This window comes from Psammomys obesus, unplaced genomic scaffold (assembly GCF_907164565.1).
Source record: "Psammomys obesus unplaced genomic scaffold, mPsaObe1.curated_primary_1811, whole genome shotgun sequence".
In the NCBI taxonomy this organism is placed as follows: domain Eukaryota; kingdom Metazoa; phylum Chordata; class Mammalia; order Rodentia; family Muridae; genus Psammomys; species Psammomys obesus.
Window position 1 is genome coordinate 37651326 of NW_026596051.1, and position 14414 is coordinate 37665739.

Here is a 14414-nt window from a genome sequence, read left to right on the forward strand (position 1 = left end):
AAAGAAAGAAAGAAAGAAAGAAAGAAAGAAAGAAAGAAAGAAAGAAAGAAAGAAAGAAAGAAAGAAACCCCAGGTAATGTTTCTGCAAATGAGACATACTCTATGCTATCTTATGTGGCTTTGGTGAGTTATAGCATTGGTTTTGTTCCTGTGTTCTGTGTATAAAAAGCACAACACTCCAAAAAAACTGAAATTTTTTCAATGTCGGATTTATAGAGACAAACTTTGACTTTATCTCTCTGTCTCCGTGTTTCTTCCTATTTCTGTATTACATATATACACAGTATGATATAAAAGTACGTGAAATGCCACTCTTTCTCTTTCCCTGTTCCTCTGCTTATGCATTTTTGTTACTTATCCTAGTCACTCATTAGCCACACACCAGTGACAAAATAGAACATTATTATGCATAAGAAATGCAACTGTTATGTGTCGCATCGTACTCATGTGGCTGGTGGTCTCGATATTCCTGGTCATGGACTGGAGCTGGTGATAAGGATGCAAGAACAAAAGTGGATAGTGTGGGAAACAGTGATATTGTTGGATACAGACGTAACATAAACATGTCTTCTATGTAGATACAATTTTTAAAGGTTTTGTATGGTCAATGAAACTTTTAGTTATTAGAGATGGGGTTTATTTGGAAATGCACTTATAGATTTAAATCTATCCGCATAGTGAGTGTATTATAGAAATATGGACGTAAAAGAATATACAAAGGCAGCTCTTCTTTTAAAAGGTATGTATTTTATTGTGTTTCCTAATTTAAAGAAATTTAGGGAAGTACCCGGATAGAAAAATATCTTTCTTGCAAGATGTGTGAAGATGTTTTGGTAGAGCTCTAATGCTTTATAACCGTATTAGGAACTTGCTCTACTAAAGGAGTTATAGTGTTAATATCTTTTCAAAGACATGTTTGATGTGGTTATTTTGGTCATCCATCCATGCTTCATGGCTATCTGGATATTTAAAGTAGGACCAAAAAAGAAAACAGTGTTTACTTCAAGTTCAAAGCGACACACTCCACACACTTGGCTTTTAACCGCTGTTTCCAGACTTTCATTCGTCTTTTCTTAAATTCAAGTATACAGCTGAAAACTAAAGGTCACTTTATTTACCAAAAGCAAAATGTCAATAAACAACCATTCCCTCTTCTGCCTCCTCAAATCAGTATGCTTAAAATGCCGCACAATACTCTAAAACCTTCTCCATGGAGATATTAAATGAAGGCACTAATCCATACAAAATATGTTAATTCCTGTTCTACTCAGCCCACAGGAACAGAACGATAATGTGTCTGGAATCAAAGTGTTGTGTCTAAATAATCCTTTCATAAGTCTTACTGAGTATGTGTCCCTGGGTATAATTGTAGTGATTCTGGAAGATCTGGCTTGGGAAATAGAACATTAGGGTTGGCTGCCGAGCTGAGGAATGCCTATTTAAATAAATAAAACTGCTGCTTGCCATATTTTTCTACCCATTCATGTGGTGAAAAGTTTAGCTTAAGAATTATTGTTGTTAAATAGACGGGGATTCTTGGAATAATTGGGCCTTAATGCCCTTGAAAGGTTAAAAATGTTGGGCTGGTAAGATAGTTCAGTAAGTTAAAATGTTTGCCCCTGAGACTGGAGACCTGACTTTGACCCCCGACACCCACGCTATGAAGAATGCGTGCACTGTGGCACTCCCCAAATGTTTATTTTTTAAAAAATTGATATCTATTATTTGCATTCACTAGTTGAAATTGTTAATGATGGCATACTCTACAGATGAGTGGACTATCTTGGTTTTTGCTGGAGTGCATACACTGAAGATACCAGTGTTCAAGCCGGTAAACTGTCAAACTCTTTTTTTTCTTTTTTCTTTTTCTTTATTAATTACACTTTATTCACTTTGTATCCCCCCTGTGGTTTTCTCCCTCCTCCTGTCCCAATCCCTCCTTTCCTCCACCCTCTGCATGCATGTCCCTCCCCAAGTCCACTGATAAGGGAGGTCTTCTTTTCCTTCCTTCTGATCCTAGTCAATAATAGGAACAGGGACTGTCTTTGACATGAACTGTTTGGCCTGCTCTTTAATTACCTCCTTCTGAGGTGGAAGCAGCATTACCAGGCCACAGAAGAAGACAATGTAACCATTCCTGATGAGACCTAATTAACTGTCAAACTCTTAACCCTGGTGCTGGAATCTGATTGTGGCATGGACTTTGAGGAAATGTAACGGTTTGAATAAGAAAGCCCCTATAGACTCATATACCTGAATCTTTGGTCATCAGAAAGTGGATAATAATTGAAAGGATTATAAGGCACAGGAGATGAGGCCTTGTTAAAATAGGTGTGGCTTTAATGGAGAAAGTGTGTTGTGTTCAGATTGCAAAGCCCATGCCAGGCTCAGTATCTCTCTCAGTCTACAGATCATGATATAGCACTCAGCTGCTGCTACAGTGCCTTCCTGACACCATGCTCCTTGTCAGGATGATAATGAGTTTAACCTCTGAAACTATAAGGAAATCTCCCTATGAAATGATTCTTCTGTAAGACCTGCTACAGTTATGGTGTCTTTTCACAGAACAGTGACTAAGTCAGAGACTCTTATACGATCAGTGTTTGAGAGGCACATGACACCACACAGCAGTATCCTCTGGTCTGGTATCAAGGAGGAAATCTTGCAGTAAGAGAGATTGGTTGCTGGAATGATGTTTGCTGATGTGGTTAGAAATTAAGGTACAATTCATAGAGACAAGAGTGACGAGTGGGGGCACTAGCGTTACTCCCATTTCTCTGGCTTTTATGCAAGGTTGTAAATAAAGTTGTTTCTCAATGTGACTCCCAGGAAATAATCTTTAAAACCTTATTTCCTAAAATAAGACTGCCCGAAAAAAATGGGGCTCGTGGGACAAATAAGAATAGGAACAGATCACTCCAAATGTAATGAAAACAGAATTCCAATGAGACAATTATAATCTAAAGAACACTGGTGTAATTAAAGAAGATGAATTAAATCCAGTAGAAAGAATTAAAAGAACCCAGTCATTAAAATTTTAGGCGTTGCTTAAAAAGGTAGTAGGTAAGCAGTTAAGAAAATAGATACAAAAACTTATGTATATGTATATATATATATATTTTAAAGATGGGAATAGCTTAGTTCTGGAAGCAAGGTTAAAATGCATTCAAATCAGGACAATGACTCTCTGAATAGAACAGGTGGTCCATTTCAGCCACAGGAGGAGGATGGGATGTGCATACATGCATGTTTTTCTCCATTCCTTTGCGGTGTTCAACTTAAAAAAAAAAATGAAAAATGAACATTTCTGCTGTGATTTTTTTTCAGTCCTTTTAACATCAGCTCCATCTTCATCAAGCACATGAAGCACAAGAGAGCTTGCTTGCATCCCCAAAAGCATCACTGTCGCCAAGTAGGCTGCTGATTGACCGGTAGCAGCTTCTGCAAAGAGTTTCTCCAGGCACGTTATCGGCTGGCCACACGGCTTGCCCACTGTCTGCTCACATCCAGTACTTCTTAACTGAGTTTCCCTGTGGTTTTTCTTTTGCCTTCATTTTTTATTTCTAAGGTATCACGAAGAGTGGATGTTACAGATTCACAGAACTATTGCTGCGGAGACTTTGGTTGTATACACTTTGCCGGATCATTCCTCACTTTATTGTTGGGAAATGGTACAACAAATACTTTTAGTGGAAATTTTTTGATCAAAATCTGTGTTGTGTTATCTGTTTTTTTTTTATATTTGATGTTAAAGGTGCTATTTTTAATTGTTTTTTTTAAAGCCAAGCCTACATTTTTATGTTTAATTGGAATAATGAGGAAACAAACATACTGATGAAAAGAAATAAGTTACCCAAAGCCTAAGCTAATAATTTTCAGAAGTTTAATGTAAACACGAGACTGCCTGTCTCTGACATTTATTTTATTTTTCCTGTGTTAGGCTTCTGTAAAAATGATAGCTGTGTCTTTCTATTCATGTCAGTATCAACTTGTTTTCATACAGAAATTAAAGTAGCAGAAAATATGTTGTTCAGGTCAGTGACATCTAGTGAGCCTATAGAAATAATGCTGTGGTTTAAAATGACAAATATCTGTGTTAGGTTTTAAGAATCATCTCCTATATTATATGCCTATATGAGTAAGTATATACTGTGTGTGTCTTTCTGCTTCTGGGATAGCTCACTCAGGATGATCTTTCACAGTTCCCACCATTTACCTGCAAATTTCATGATTTCCTTGTATTTTATTGCTGACTAATATTCCATTGTGTAGATGTACCTCGATTTCTGTATCCATTCCTCCACTGAGGGGCATCTGGGTTGTTTCCACCTTCTAGCGAGAGAACTATTGCTAAAATGCTCAATCCCTACCCAGAAAGGGAAAGAGGATGGACATCAGAAAATGGAGAAAACAGGGAACAAATCAGGAACCTGCCACAGAGGGCCTCTGCCCTGCAGACTTTAAAGCAGATGCTGAGACTTATGATCAACCTTTGAGCAGATTGCAGGAAATCTTATGAAAGAAGTGGGAAAGAGTAAGATCTGGAGAGGACAGGAGTTCCACAAGGAGAGCAACAGAACCAAAAAATCTGAGCACAAGGGTCTTTCCTCAGACTGATAACTCCAACCAAGGACCATTCATGGATATAACCTAGGACCCCTGCATAGACGTAGTCCATGGCAGTTCAGTGTCCAAGTGGGTTCCATAGTAATGGGAACAGGGACTGTCTCTGACATGAACTGTTTGGCCTGCTCTTTAACCACCTTCCCCTGAGGGGGGAGAAGCCTTGCCAGTCCACAGTGGAAGATAATGCAGCCACTCCTGATGAAACCTAATAGACTAGGATCAGAAGGAAGGAAAAGAAGACCTCCCCTATCAGTGGACTTGGGGAGGGGTATGTGTGCAGAAGGAGGAGGAAGAGAGGGATTAGGAGGGGAAGAGGGATGGAACTACAGGGGAGATACAAAGTGAATAAAGTGTAATTATAAAGAATTAAAAAAAAGAGTCATCTCTAGTTTGGGAATGGGGAGTGATGTTCATGTAATTGCTTCAGTTTTCCAAATTCATGTTCATTGTACCATTTAAAATTGTATCCAAGAATCACTATATCTGCTTTTTCTTTCAATGGCCTCTCTTATCATACAGTTTTTGGCACTACTCATGAAAAGAAATGGTAATGTTTGAGAAAAACTTCAAGTCTCTGAAGAAAGAAATTGAAGAAGATCTCAGAAGATGGAAAGATCTCCTGTGCTCATGGATTGGTAGGATTAACATTGTGAAAATGGCCATCCTGCCAAAAGCAATCTACAGATTCAATGCAATTCCCATCAAAATGCCAACTCAATTCTTTACAGACCTTGAAAAAAAGATTCTCAGCTTCATATGGAGAAACAAAAAACCCAGAATCTCCAAAACAATCCTGTACAACAACAGATCATCTGGAGGTATCTCCATCCCCGATCTCAAGTTGTACTACAGAGCAATAGTAATAAAAACTGCATGGTATTGGCATAAAAATAGAAAGGAGGATCAATGGAACCGCATAGAAGAGCCAGAAATAAACCCACACACCTATGAATACTCAATTTTTGACAAAGAAGCCAAAACCATTCAATGGAAAAAAGACAGCACCTCCAACAAATGGTGCTGGTCCAACTGGATGTCCACATGCAGAAAAATGAAAATAGATCTATATTTATCACCCTGCACAAAACTAAAGTCCAAGTGGATCAAAGACCTCAACATAAAACCAGATACTCTAAATCTGTTAGAAGAAAAAGTGGGGAACAGCCTAGAACTCATTGGCACAGGAGACAACTTCCTGAACAGAACACCAACAGCACAGGCTCTAAGAGCAACAATCAATAAATGGGACCTCATGAAACTGAAAAGCTTCTGTAAAGCAAAGGACACTGTCATCAAAACAAAACGCCTGCCTACAGATTGGGAAAGAATCTTCACTAACCCTTTATCTGACAGAGGACTAATATCGAGTATATACAAAGAACTAAAGAAGCTGAAAAGCAGCAAACCAAGTAATCCAATTAAAAAATGGGGAACAGAGCTAAACAGAGAATTCTCTGCAGAGGAATATCGAATGGCAGAGAAACACTTAAAGAAATGCTCATCCTCATTAGCCATCAGGGAAATGCAAATCAAAACGACCCTGAGATATCACCTTACACCCATCAGAATGGCCAAAATGAAAAACCCAAGGGACAACACATGCTGGAGAGGTTGTGGAGAAAGGGGAACCCTCCTCCACTGCTGGTGGGAATGTAAACTGATACAACCACTCTGGAAATCTATCTGGCACTTTCTAAGACAATTAGGAATAGTGCTTCCTCAAGACCCAGCTATACCACTGCTAGGTATATACCCAAAGTTTGCTCAAGTACACAAAAGAGATATTTGCTCAACCATGTTTATAGCTGCTTTATTTGTAATAGCCAGAACTTGGAAACAACCCAGATGTCCATCAACGGAGGAATGGGTACAGAAATTGTGGTATTTTTACACAATGGAATACTACTCAGCAATCAAAAAGGAGGAAATCACGAAATTTGCAGGCAAATGGTGGGACCTAGAAAAGATCATCCTGAGTGAAATATCCCAGAAGGAGAAAGACAAACATGGTATATACTCACTTATATAGACCTATAAGATATGATAAACCTAATGAAATCTATACACCTAAAAAAGATAATCAAGAGAGCGGACATGGGGTATGATTATCAATCCTCGTTTTGAATGACAGATGGGATGCACATTAAACATTGACAGGAGTCTACTGAGTGCATTTGAAAAACTCTAACTAGCAGTCTTTTCAAAGCAAAGACTCATGACCAAACCTTTGGCAGAGTACAGGGAATCATAAGAAAGAAGGGGAGTTAGTATGATGAGGAAAGGATAGGAGTTCCACAAGGACCAAACATATCTGGGCACAGGGTCTTTTCTGAGACTGACATGCAACCAAGGACCATGTATGAATGTAACCTAGAACCTCTGCTCAGATGTAGCCTGTGGTAGCTCAGTAACCAATTGGTTTCCCATAGTGAGGGGAACAAGGACTATTTCTAACAGGAACTCAATGACTGGCTCCTTGGCCTCCCCACCCCCCAAGGGAGGAGCAGTCCTGTTAGGCCACAGAGGAGAGCTTTGCAGCCAGTCCTGAAGATACCTGATAAAACAGGATCGGATGAATGGGGAGGAGGTTCCCCCATCAGTGGACTTGGCAAGGGGCACGGTGGAGTTGAGGGAGGGAGGGAGGGAGGGAGGGAGGGACTGGGAGGAATGAGGGATCGGGACACGGCTGGGATACAGAGTTAATAAAATGTAACTGATAAGAAAAAAATAAAATTAAATAAAAAAAAAGAAAAAAACTGGTAAAAGTTCTCATGGAAATAAGACTGGGTCATCAGAGTTGCTAAGAGCTTTAGAAAATGTTAATAATCTTTTGAATCTGGATTTAGTATGTCTTTATAAACATCCTAGAAGTTTGTATAGTACATTATTTCTAGTCACTAGGAGCACGTTAAAACTCATAGTTAAGTGTTTGCATGATTTGACTCTTGCCCTATGAAGAAACTGAAGAACAGTTCTTTCCTTAACTTTCAGGTAAATAGACATGAAACTCAGTCCATGTAAGACATCAAGGACTCATTGTCATTGTTCTCAAGAATTACATTTAATATCCTGACATTGAAGGTAATGGTATTGGACCACAGAGGAGTGTTGATGGGGCCCTGATTAGTGCCCTTATAACAAAAATGGGAAAGAACTTTAAAATTTCTTTGACAATGAATTGTATCTATGAACCAAGGAGCAGGCTCTCATTGATATGCAAGTTCCCAAGGCCGTCTCATGTGTGTGGGAGACTTTATACCATTCATCTCCAAGAAAACATACTTAGGATTACATTCATATACTTGATCTGAGATGAGAGTACTAATCTTCCTATACAGGCAGAAACAGCCTGGAATAGGTTACAGTGAATGCTACCGAGGTAGGCACCTGGGTCTGAATGTGGTATTGACGGAAATGAATAATCAATGAAAAATAAGCTAATTCTACTATTCCCAGACACATAAAGTAATTAAAATTTACTGTCTACAGTTGATGGTATTTTGACATAGTAATTAGAGAGCACTCTAGAAACTAGAGTTTCCAGTTGTTTCATTTTTTATTATTTATTCATTATTTCTTGCAGATGTAGTTCACTCCCTCCGCTCCTCCCAGTCCCACCTTCTCTCCCTGTTTCCCTTATCCCCATCTCTTCAGAGAAGGGGACCCCTTTCTACACACCCACTCCAGCATATCAAGTCTCAACAGGACTGAGCACATCCTCTTCCCCTGTGGCCTGGGAAGGTATCCCAATTCTGATGGGTATGAGATGGAATCTCAGAGTCATTTTGATTTACACTTCCCTTATGATTAAGAATGTTGGGCATCTTGTTAAGAGCTCCTCTATCATTTGAAATTCCTCTGCTGAGAATTCTGTTTAGCTTTGTACCCCTTTTTAAATTGGATTATTTGGTTTTTCTTGGGTTCTTTATATATTGTAGATACTAGTCCTTTATCAGATATAGGATTGGTGATGATCTTTTTCCCAATGTGTAGGCTGCTATTTTGTTCTATTGACAGTGTTACACTGTCAATGAATGCTTTTAACTTTACATTAGGAAACACACTTGTCCACATTTTTCTGTGGTGTATTGTTCCCTTTGGACATCTAACGAGATATGTTCTATCACCATGTCATTGGGAACACTGTCAGTCCCTGAAAACCTCTGTGTCTTGCATAATGTTCATCATTCCTTCTTCTGTAATTAGTGACAACCACTGACCGTTTGGCTGCAAGCAGTGGTTCTGTCTTTTCCAGAATAACACTGTTACAATGATAAAGTATAGAAGTCTCAGATTGATTTGATTTACTTAAGAATATATACACTGTTTCCCTCTAAATTCCGTAAATTTATGATGCATTTGGTTTTACAGATAATTATTTCCTGGTGTACAAAGAAACCAAAGAATGATCTACTAACATACAACTAGTTTGCTTCCATGCTTGGGCAATTGTGGATAAGCTAACTACAAAACACTGTAAAGGTTTATAGAAAACAAATTTTCAGACTGTTTGGCTATCAATCAATCATCATGATTCTGGTTTCTGTAGTGAGATGATGTTAAAATTTTTGAAAAAGTCTTCTAACTGTCTTTAAATTGTCTGTACTGTCAGGGAGTCTTTCCAATGATGCATGGTCCTTTTCTCATCTCTTCCAGCATTAGTTACTGCAGATGTTTGCTATTTTTTACTGTTCCATCAGGTGTGCTGAAGTATCTCATCACATTAATTTTCATTTCACTGATGATATTCTAAAGTATCACATTGATTTGCTTATATCACCTTTATTGGCTTGATATTTGGTATATTTTTAATGGGATCATTTGTTTTCTCACTGTTAAAAATAAGATGCTTGTATGCTTGGATTATAGTCCTTGACCAGTTAAGTTCTTAGTAAATACTGTCTTGTACTCTCTTCCTCCTCATGCTAGTGTGTGTTACATCACAAAAGTTATTCATCTTATTAAGTATAGCATGTACATAAATTATTTCACAAAATATGCCATTGGTTTTGTGACTCCAGACATCTTTATTTTGATATTCTTTGTCAATATTTAAAGAAAAAGTTGGCTCACTGAGGATTAAATAAGTCAAATAGTGACTTCTGTGTCCACAAAAAGAAATTAAAATGATTAAAATATAATTATAAATATAATAAATTTAAGTTAATATTTAGTTTTTAAAACTATCTACCGCAGAAGGCATCTGAAAGAACCTACCCAGCAGTGTTTCAAAACAGATACTAAGACTCATAACCAAACCTTTAGCAGAAGGGGAGTTAGTATGACTGGGAAGGAAGGAGCCCCACAAAGACCATATATATCTGGGCACAGGGTTTTTTCTGAAACTGTTTCTCCAACCAAGGACCATGTATGGATATAACCTAGAACGTTTACTCTGACGAAGCTCGTGGTAGCTCAATAGCCAATTAGTTTCCCATAGTAAGGGGAACAGGGACTATTTCTAACAGGAACTCAATGGCAGGCTCTTTGACCTTCCCACCCTCCAAGGGAGGAGCAGACCTGTTAGGCCACAGAGGAGGACTTTGCAGCCAGCCCTGAAGATACCTGATAAAACAGGGCCAGACGAAAGGGGAGGAGGTCCTCCCCAATCCGTGGACTTGGAAAGGGGCAGGGAGAAGCTGAGGGAGGGAGGGTGGGATTGGGAGGAAATAAGGGAGAGATATACAGTTGGGATACAGAGTTTAAAAAATGTAACTAATAATAATAAACAATAAAAAAACTTTCTAAGACATTTACTTTTAATATTTAACTTAGTTTTGATCAATACTCTATATGAATTATAGTAGAATATTAGACTATAGGAAAATGTAAATTAGGAAACTGGAAACTCAGACATTAATATATCTCTATATCTATGTTTCTATCAGCTCATGTAGCTGATTAATGTTAATATAAGAAAATTCAAACAGAAAATTCTAAGCTTCAAATTACATTAATGAATAAGATCAATAGTGATGTTTCTTCGTGTACTTGTTGCTTTTATTGTTGCTTTAACAAATTAACCGAAAAAAATAATTTAAAGAGTGTTTATTCTGAAAATGCTACATTCCAATATGGCGGAGTAGGTGTGGAGGCACGATTAGAAAGCTAACTGATGATAAAATCCACAGTTAGGTTATGTGAACAGAATAATGGGTCTATAGTATAAAACCTTAAGTCCTTCTTTGAGAGCATCACAACCCTCTACAGTGTGAATCATTTCCCCAAAGTGTGTCAAAAGGTGGGGAACAAGTATACAAACACCTGGCCTTTTGGGGGGAATTTTATATTGAAGTGACAATATTTCACTCTCTTGAGGAAGTTCTTTATGAGAAAGGCAATGCTGTCGTTCCCAACATTTTGACAGAGTTATAAATTCAGCAAGAAAAGTATCCAGTTATTTCCTCATTTTGAGGGAATTTGTCAAAGCCATTCTCTTCAGGTTCTGGCTTAAGATCTGATTTTTCTAAACCTCCCACTTCTCACCTTAAAAAACATCTTTTAATTACTAAAAGCTTCAGTTAATCATTAATTATGCACCATCAATTATGCTTGCATTATCGTTACAAATAGATACAATATCTGATTGATTTGACTAAAATAACCCCCTTGCTTCATTGTCAATTTGCATAAATTCGCATGCAATGAGTGGTTGCACAGTGATTCATTAGGCACTGCAGAAAGCATCAACAATCTGAACAACAGGAGGCTTGTTCTCACAGATTATCATCATTATCATCAGGGAAGGGTTTCCATTACAGCTGTCTTTCCTCTTGCCCAAATGTGACTGAGAATTTGGAAACGTTACTTCCGCAGCCTATATTGGGAGACAGTAAAAGAGACCCACGACCACTTACAAGGTATATGTCTGGACAGTGGTTCAAACTATCCATTGTGCTTGTCTGGATTGTGGTGTATCCTTCATTTAAGCCAAGGGTGAGCTAATGTGATCCCTGGAAGGTTGGTGCAAGGTGAAGCTCGGGTGGAAGCTGTTTGATATGAGCTTCCTCACTTTTTTCTAAGGTTATTTTCTCTTGCATTCATATCAAGAACTTTTTAATTAATTCAATCATAGGCAGATAGTTGGAATTATACCTACTTAGCCATTTGTAATATTCTCCACAACACTTTGAAATTTCTGATGGTACCTAATTTTGGCAGGGCTTTCATGCATTTGGCAAGTGATAAAGCTGAACCCAATGCCAAGTTTGATGAACTGAAATATCTTCTGTGATATATTCTCAGTACCTGTGGCTCATTATTATCCAGTAACCGAAGGACTAAATTATAGTTTTATTCTTCTTTCTGGTGAGCTTTTACTGTTTTAATACATGCAGCACATTTTGTTCATGTCTTATGTGGGACTTTCTTCCTCTCACTCTAGTCCACATTCTGTTGACAGCCACTTAGAATGACCTTCATCACTATATATACACATTTACTCAAATGCAATTGCAGAAAAGAACTATCATCTAATATCCTCTGGGTGTAACAGAACTTCCCTGTGGCATCGCCATTTCCATTTCTCCTACTGTTCCGGTATAGTCTGTGTCATGTACATACATACTTTGTCATGTAGGTCTACTCAGTAGAAACTAAGCTCCTAAAGAAAGTGACTTTCTTCTTCTAATTTACTAATAATGTCTTGAAATTAGTAGGTACTTATTAAATATTTATGAATTTAGTATGAATTAATTATATCTTTTTTCCCTTTCAAATTATTCCCTTAATTTTTTGATTGATAGATTATTGAGATCTTTTCTTAATCTGCATTGAATCAACTTATCAATCATTTGAAAGTAAGTCTGACACCAATACTTGTGCAGTTGTTTGCATATTAATTTTTTTTCATATTGTTTCATTTTGATTTCCAGGAAAAAAAATTGTACACACTTTCTTAGGTTAATATTTAATAACAAAGTACCATGTTTTAGCACTTACTCTGGGTCTGGCATATAGTATAACCTTAACAATCAAACAACAGCTAAACCAAAACAAAACATAAAAGTTAATCATGAGACACAAATATACAAAGGATAATTCCTTTTGTTGATTTTAAAATGCAAACTGAGTTTCAAATGATTTATATCTAATATCTATGTTCTATATTACCTAGAGTAACTCTTAAATGCTCAAGAAAATAGCAGTCATGTTGAGAATGAACTTACTTTGTTTATAACTTTGCCATCTTCAAAGTCTAAAGAGAGCATGATTAATTTTAGTCTGTAAATGCTGAAAACCAAAGATGAAAGGCAAGTTTTTCACAGTCATTCCATCACAGACAGAAAGCAGGCTGTGTCAACCAGGGTCCTTGTTCTTTATCACTACGTAACAGTTGCTAAGACAGTAATAACAACACTTACCTTTTTTCTCTTTTAGTGTGAAAAACATTGCGCTTGGGTACAACTCTGGTTTATTCTGCTAATTGAGTGGAATGAACATCCAGTAAGTTTTCTGGTCAGCAAATAAGAACATTGCTGTTATTTCTTTCCTTCCGTAAGGAAATTAGCTATTGCAATTTTTTTTTTCATATGACATTTCAAAGTTTTACTCCAAAAAAGGAAGCGAGGCTTGAACAATTGGGATATATATTCAGGGAAAGCAAAATTTAGTGCTGCAAAAATCAAAATATTAATTAATTGTCAATTGATACAAATACATTGACAAAATAAATGTTGGTGACAAAGAACACTTGATCTTGGGATGCAGAAAGATCAGCAGTATGATGTCAGCCTATACTACATTAAAAAAAAGTTGTCTCATAAGACAAAAAGAAAAATCATCCTTCCCTGATTAATACTGATAATAGATCACATCTCTTTCTCATTATAAATCCAAAGAAATAGATCAAGTTCCATTTTAGAACTAGTTTTATGTAATGTTCCTGTTTCCATTGCTGTATAGGAGAGTCTACAGCAAGAATTAGTAGATTAATACTTGAAAACATTTTTGTATCAACAAGGACAAGGAAAATGCTGTTTATAGTCTGGATTGTGACTGAAATGAACAGTTTTGTACCATTTTTGCACTTTTCAGATTACTCTATATTACCATAATACACTGGAAAAGATCTCTGGCTGATGACAGAGTTCTCTAAAGAAAGGATGAGTCTCTAGATACATGGTGAGACTTCAATACCAAAGAATTCCACTTTTAAATATAGTAGTTTCACTGCCTTATTCTCTTATCCATGTGTGGAATGTGTGCTGGTACACAGCTATGTTCCTCACAATGTAAGGTTTCTTCAACTGAGATTTTATATTGCTGATATTTTTGAAATACATTTGTGTTGATTAGCATAAAATGTTAACATTTTCTCATTTTGAATAGGAGCTTAACTGAGATAGTTAGCTCTTCATTGTTCTATAGAATGCATGAGATCATTTACTTCTACAGAGCCTAGTTATATTTTACTCACAATTTGCAAGATTCCAGAATATAATCAAATGGACTCATTGTTCTTCCTATCTTCGGACTTGCCTGATGGCAATGACAAGGATGTAGACATCTTACCATGTAATACAAGATATCATATCCCAGGATGCACTTTGAAGACACACTACCAGTGACCAAGACTACCAAGATGAACTGCATGGCAATTCATCTTGAATACCATAGGAATTATGATTTCTTCACTGTGAAGTTCATGCCTTTCATGGTGAAATTTGCAGGGTTTTGTATTCAACTTCTGCAATAGTCTTGTTTTCTTTTCTTTTTTCTTTCTTTCTTTCTTTCTTTCTTTCTTTCTTTCTTTCTTTCTTTCTTTCTTTCTTTCTTTCTTTCTTTCT

At 37.0% G+C, this 14414-nt stretch overlaps 1 pseudogene; it reads left to right on the forward strand.

Moving 5' to 3' along the window:
• The window catches only part of LOC129688819 (heat shock protein HSP 90-alpha-like), a 160519-nt pseudogene that overhangs the window by 144726 nt on the left and 1379 nt on the right, over nt 1-14414 (forward strand).